Raw genomic sequence first — 6,169 nt, forward strand, 5'->3', positions numbered from 1 at the left:
ATTTTTTCATTGGCTTGAATGTTTACGGAAGAGATTTATACATAATTGCATGTGCCCCTTGGTGGGGTATAGCGCGTCAACCATATTCACGCGCCATCGTTCGCGGTTCGCTAATATCCCTTCAGCTCCTTTGGAGCTTCCGGAGAAGTCCGCACTCCTCTACCACTGGTTTGCGCTAAATACTCTTGGGGCGGCCATTACATGGCGTAGCCAGCAATGCAATGTGCGACCTATCCACTTCCGCTCACATAGTGTACGGGTAGGCTTGTCACCCGAGCTGACTAAGTTTTTAATTTGAAATAGTATCAGGCCAGCGTACTTCGCAGACAAGTGTTCACGGAAGCTTGGAGCTTTCGAGTGACAGTAGAGTTCAGTTTCCATGTGCTACTTTTATATAGCACTAGCACAGAACAGTCTCAACTTGATCTTGGATTTAGTGCTGTTAATGCTTTGGACGACACTTAGTTCGATGCCATTCGGTAGAAACCACGGTTCCTAGGTATACAAATTGATCGACGACTTCGATGCTCTGTCCATTAAGGCAGATAGGGAGAGTGTGATGACCTATCAGGTTGGTTTTGCTTCTTCGTTTATCTTCAGTCCAACTCTGCCTCTCTTTCCAAATCCAGAGCAGCTTCTTCAAGGTCCATGACCCGGCGAGAGAGCAAACAGATATCATGAGCGTAGTCTTGGTGTTTGAGGAAAGATGTCATAGTCCGTAGCCCACGTCGTCCGGATAGCGCAGCAGGAAGAACATCGCCGATAACAAGAAGACACATTGCAACTCTGCAGACTCCGCTTTGGACCTCAAAATCCTTTGAAATTTTACATCCGTGCAGGTGACATTGCGCGTCATTATATCTCGCTCTGATAATAGCTATTAGTTTTTCTTGAATACCCCTCGTGTGTAGAAAACTCCAAAATACGCTTCCTGTTCTCAATGCAGGACGAACTAGGGTGGAAACTAGCCTGCTCACTGTCGATCAAGCTTTTGTGATGTTGTTTGATGCATTCCAGGATTATTTTAGTTATAATTGTTGTTGTTTCGGTAACGTAGTAAAGTTTCGAAATTTGTAGGTTGCTAGTTCCCAAATTTCTGTCCCTTTTCATCATCATCAACGGCGCAGCAACCGGTATCCGATCTAGGCCTGTCTTAATAAGGAACTTCAGACACCTCGGTTTTGCGCCAAGGTCCAGGAGGATCTGGTCGACGAGATGAATGGGGACCCGTGGGGACTCGGTTACAAACTGGTAACCCGAAAAATCGGAGCTCTGCGGAAACCCCCCCACTTAAAGCCGAGCAGATGGACCGGATTGTACGGGCACTATTCCCTGCGGACCCTTTATAGGATGATGACGTCGGCGCGGACAGCGCGAGTTGGAACAGGCAGGCCTCTCTATGAAAAGCAACAAGGCGCCAGGACCCGATGGTATTTCAGCAGAGGTACTTACTGCTCGGCTGAAAGAGGGCAGTTTCCCTGCTCGCTGGAAGGTGGCGAGGCTTGGGCTGATCCACAAAGGGAAAGCCGAGCGCGAGTTACCGTCTTCATACCGGCCACTATGTATGCTTGACACTGCTGGAAAAGTGCTCGAAAAGCTCATCAGAAGTAGACTCGCTGAAGCGATACGCGCTGCCGACATATAGTCGCCGAACTCGACGGGTGGTGCTGCCTCAGAAACGTCTTTAATTCCGTAAGATGAAAAGACATTCTAGACACACTAGACAATACTTTCTACGTGCCGAACTATCTCTTACGGATATTGAGGGACTATCTGAGGAACCGCTCCCTGCTCTATGAAATGCTAGAGGGTCAAAGGAGGATGGAGGTCACGTCGGGGATAGCACAGGGATTCATCCTAGGGCCGGTCCTTTGGAACGCGATCTATGATAATCTACTTAAACTCGACATGCCAGAAGAGTCGCGCCTGGTCGGCTATGCAGATGATGTCGCGGCGCTTGTTGCTGGACGCACTGTCGAACAGGCGCAAAGCAGATTCAACATATTGATGCGACGGGTAAGCGGATGGACGACTACTCATGGTTTCAACCTATCACTGGGAAAAACCGAAGTAGTCATCCTAACTAAAAAGAGAATCCCGACCCTGCGTCCCATATCGTTCGGCGAGTCGATAATCGAGTTAAAACCATCGGTAAAGTACCTCGGGCTAACTCTTAACTCAAAGATGAGGTTTTTGAGCAAATCAAAGCAGCAGCGAACAAGGCTGCAGCTGGAGTTTCGGCGTTAAGTAGGATAATGGTAAACATTGGGGGTCTTACGGATAGCAGATGACGTCTACTGATGAGTCCAACTCAGTCTGTCCTGCGCGGCGCAGAGGTATGGGCTGACGCTCTTGGCAAGAAGGTATATCATAAACGTCTCGCGCAAGTACAGAGACGGGGAGCTTTGCGGGTGACGTCTGCGTACCGCACTCTCTCTGACCTGGCTGTGATGGTGATCGCGGGAGTGATCCCCGTTGCTCTTCTTGCTCAGGAGCGTCAAGCCATATATAAGTGCAAGGGAGATGAGCCAAGGGAGGTTGTTGCTCGTGAAGAATCACGACGAGTGGCAGCTCTCTTGACAAAATGAAACTAGAGGTAGATGGACTGCGCGGCTCATCGCCAAATTAGGTGCGTGGCTGAATCGGAAGCATGGTGAAACTGACTATTTCCTTACCCAATTTTTAAGTAAGCATGGAGGTTTTCAGTCGTACCTGCAAAAGATTGTGTTTTGCAATGGAGTTGTGGACGACGCCCGTCACACTTTTTTTAAGGTTTTGTGTGACACGAAACCTTATTAGAATCGAGTCGATGTCTGTCTTTCCGTCTGTCTGTCTTTTTTTTTAAGGAGATGGAAATCTTCAAAAGACTCTGTGCTGGGCACGCCAGAGTGTGGGATTTTTTCCCACTAAAACCACTCCCGACTCCCCCGCCCCCCCCTCCTACCCCATGGAACCATATTTAGGAATTACACCACGAGGCGGAGTTAGCTTACTTTAGTGGGGTTCGCAACCGCGCCTTCCTCACTTCTTCTGCTTTTCGCAGTTTATCCTGGATTACTGCGATCATTGAAATGATGGCATTCCAGTCTTCCTGACAAGCTACCATTCTTCGGACAAAATTTTCTGGTGATAGCACTTCACCTAGAGTTTCCTCTAGGTTCCCCCTTTCTTCCACGAACCCAGGACACTGGAAGAATACGTGGGTCGTCGCAGTTTGGACAATTAGGTCCGGTGTCCAATTTAAACCTGTACAGGTATTGATGGTATGCTTCATGGCCGGTGAGAAACTGGGTGAGATTATAATTGGTCTCCCCATGCTTTCGCTCGAGCCACTCCCCGATGGAAGGGATTAACCTGTAAGTCCAACGAACCTTTTCTGACTGGTCCCATCGCTTTTGCCATCTGCTTATGGATCTCTCCCTTTCGGCTTTTCTCACCTGCGATAAGGGAGAGATGGACCTGGAGTTACAAATGTTCATAATTTTGGTTGCGAGGATGTCAATCGGCTTCATTACCGAGATGACGAACGCGGCATCGTCTGAGACGGTCCTAAAGGCAAAACACACCCTTAAGGATGTTCTTCTGTAAGCCCTACTCAGTTTGTGTGTATTGCCTAAAACCTGCAGCGCTTTTCCCCAAACTGGGACTGCACACAGCATGATAGAACTCACCAATCTGGCTATGAACAGCCTGTAAGTATGCCGCGGTCCTCCTATGTTCGGCATCATCCTTGCCAGAGCCATACTCGTGGTGGATGTTCTTTTACAAGTATGCTCTATGTGCTGTTTAAAATTGAGTCCTTCGTCTATCATCACCCCCAAGTATTTGATTGCCGGTTTCGAAGTGATGATACGATTCCTGATTCTAATGCAGGCGTAATTTCTTTTGCGGCGCTTAGTGATGAGGACCGCTTCCGTCTTTTCCTCCGCGAGTGCCAGTCCGGCAGTCTCTAACCAACCCTTAACAACACTGATTGTTTCGCTTGAGTACAACTCAGCATCCTCGAGATGCTTTGCGACTACAAGCAGTGCTATAGCAACGGTGTAACCCACCACCGTGGCCTCCTCCGGAACCGGAAGGTTAAGTACATCATTATACATGATATTCCATAATAGTGGGTCCAGTACAGAGCCATGTGGGACACCCGCCGAGACAACATACTCCTTGGGTCCATCATCGGTATTATACCAGAGTGTTCGCTCTTTGCAAGTAGCTATCAATAATTGCCGCGAGGTAGGTGGGAACACCAATCGTCGCCAGAGACTTTCGTATAAGCTTCCAATTGGCCAAGTTGAATGCATTCCTCGAATCCAGGGTCACCACCACACAATATTTGCTGGTATAACCCTTTCCGTGAATTGCATTTTCGGTCAAGCCAGTAACCATTTTGATGGCATCAATGGTTGATGTGGCTTTACGGAACCCATACTGCCTATATGAAAGGCCCCCTTGGCCCTCGACGACTGGAAGTAATCTATTATAAATAACCCGCTTCAACATTTTCCCCATAGTGTCTAGAAGACATATGGGTCTATAGGAGGACGGTTCCCCTGGCGGTTTGCCAGCCTTAGGCAACCGCACCAGCTTCTGCCGCTTCCACGGTGCAGGAAAGATACTCTCGGACATGCACAGCTCCGAGAACATATCTGGTCTACATTTCGTCTGTCTCTCTGTCTATCTGTCTGTCTGCCACACTCGATTTATTCGGAAACGGCTAGACCGATTGTCACGAAAATTGGTGAGGGCGTGTGATCTGTTGTTCCCTTTACATACAGCAAGTGGCGGCATTTTGTGTCAAGCTTAAAGGGGGGGGGGGCTCCCTATACATGTGAATGGAGGGTGCAAATAATATGTGGCCATGTGGGATATCAAACGGAAGGACTTAATTAGTACTTTTCGAAACTGGTTCCATATTTGATATTGGTTTCACCCAGTGGGAGTGAGGGGTCAAAATATGACCCCCAAAAGTGTAACAGGTCTCGGTCTCAGAACCTATTCAACCGAAAAATCTGAAAAAAATCACAGTGGTGCATCTCTACGAAATCTAGGCCTCAAAATACATCCGGTTCCGATATCTTTACAAACAAAGTTAATAATAGCATATTTGCACATTTTAGAAATTCATCCGGCAACCCCCTTTATGTTCATCCCAGAAATACAAAATTCGATATGGGGATGAGGGATAACATGATGCACAACATGGTCAAGTTTGAAGAAAATCCCACTATTATTAACAAAGTCTTGTAGTTTGGAAAAATATGAAGGATTATGTTGGATTTGTAGCTATATTACATAAGATGATAGTGTCCGGATAGCTGAGTGGTTAGAGCGCAAGGCTATCGTACGGAAGGTCGCGGTTCAAATCTCGCTGGTGGCAGTGGGATTTGTATCGTGATTTGACGTCGGACACCAGTCGACTCAGCTGTGAATGAGTACCTGAGTCAAATCAGGGTAATAATCTCGGTCGAGCGCAATGCTGACCACATTGCCTCCTAGTGTACCGTTACGGTCTTGAATGAAGTGCTCTAACACATTTCAAGGCCCTGATCCAACATGGATTGTTGCGCCAATGATTATTATTATTATTACATAAGATGAACACAAAACCTTTATACCCGAAGCGCGAACTTCCGGTATTCCGACTTGTTTTTTGTGGAAGGTGGGTTGGGGTTCGTCAACAGCTCTATCTAAACACAGGGGAAATCTCTCCAAATAACATAGTCGAGGAGATGCTGCGGCGTGCTGACAGGTGGAGCCGTGTTGTCCATTACGTTCGGGTCTTTCTCGTTGTTAAGAAGATAGAGCTTGACCGGTGGAGGAGCCGGATGGCAGGGGGTTCCTTAAACTGATAGTCCCCTTCCTCCTCTCCCCTCCTGTTGGTGAAAAGAATTCCCTGATTTGAAGGCTCCGCAAGGCGGGAGAGTTCGGGGACTTCCCGAAATGTTGTAGTGTGACAAACAGTTCCAGGCTAGCTCTCTGACGATGGGGAGGTGTTTAGTTGGCAGTCCGACGACGTACCGAACCGGGAGTCCAACACTCTGTGCGTAAATGCATTAACCTACCCTACCCCAAAAAAAAAACAACTAGATGAAATCTGTAAAGGCGTGCTGTCTCACTAGTAGTTGACAATGGTTGAAGGGAGTTAGTTTCTAACATTGAGGCAATTCAA

This window comes from Hermetia illucens, chromosome 1 (assembly GCF_905115235.1).
Source record: "Hermetia illucens chromosome 1, iHerIll2.2.curated.20191125, whole genome shotgun sequence".
Classification (NCBI taxonomy): Eukaryota; Metazoa; Arthropoda; class Insecta; order Diptera; family Stratiomyidae; genus Hermetia; species Hermetia illucens.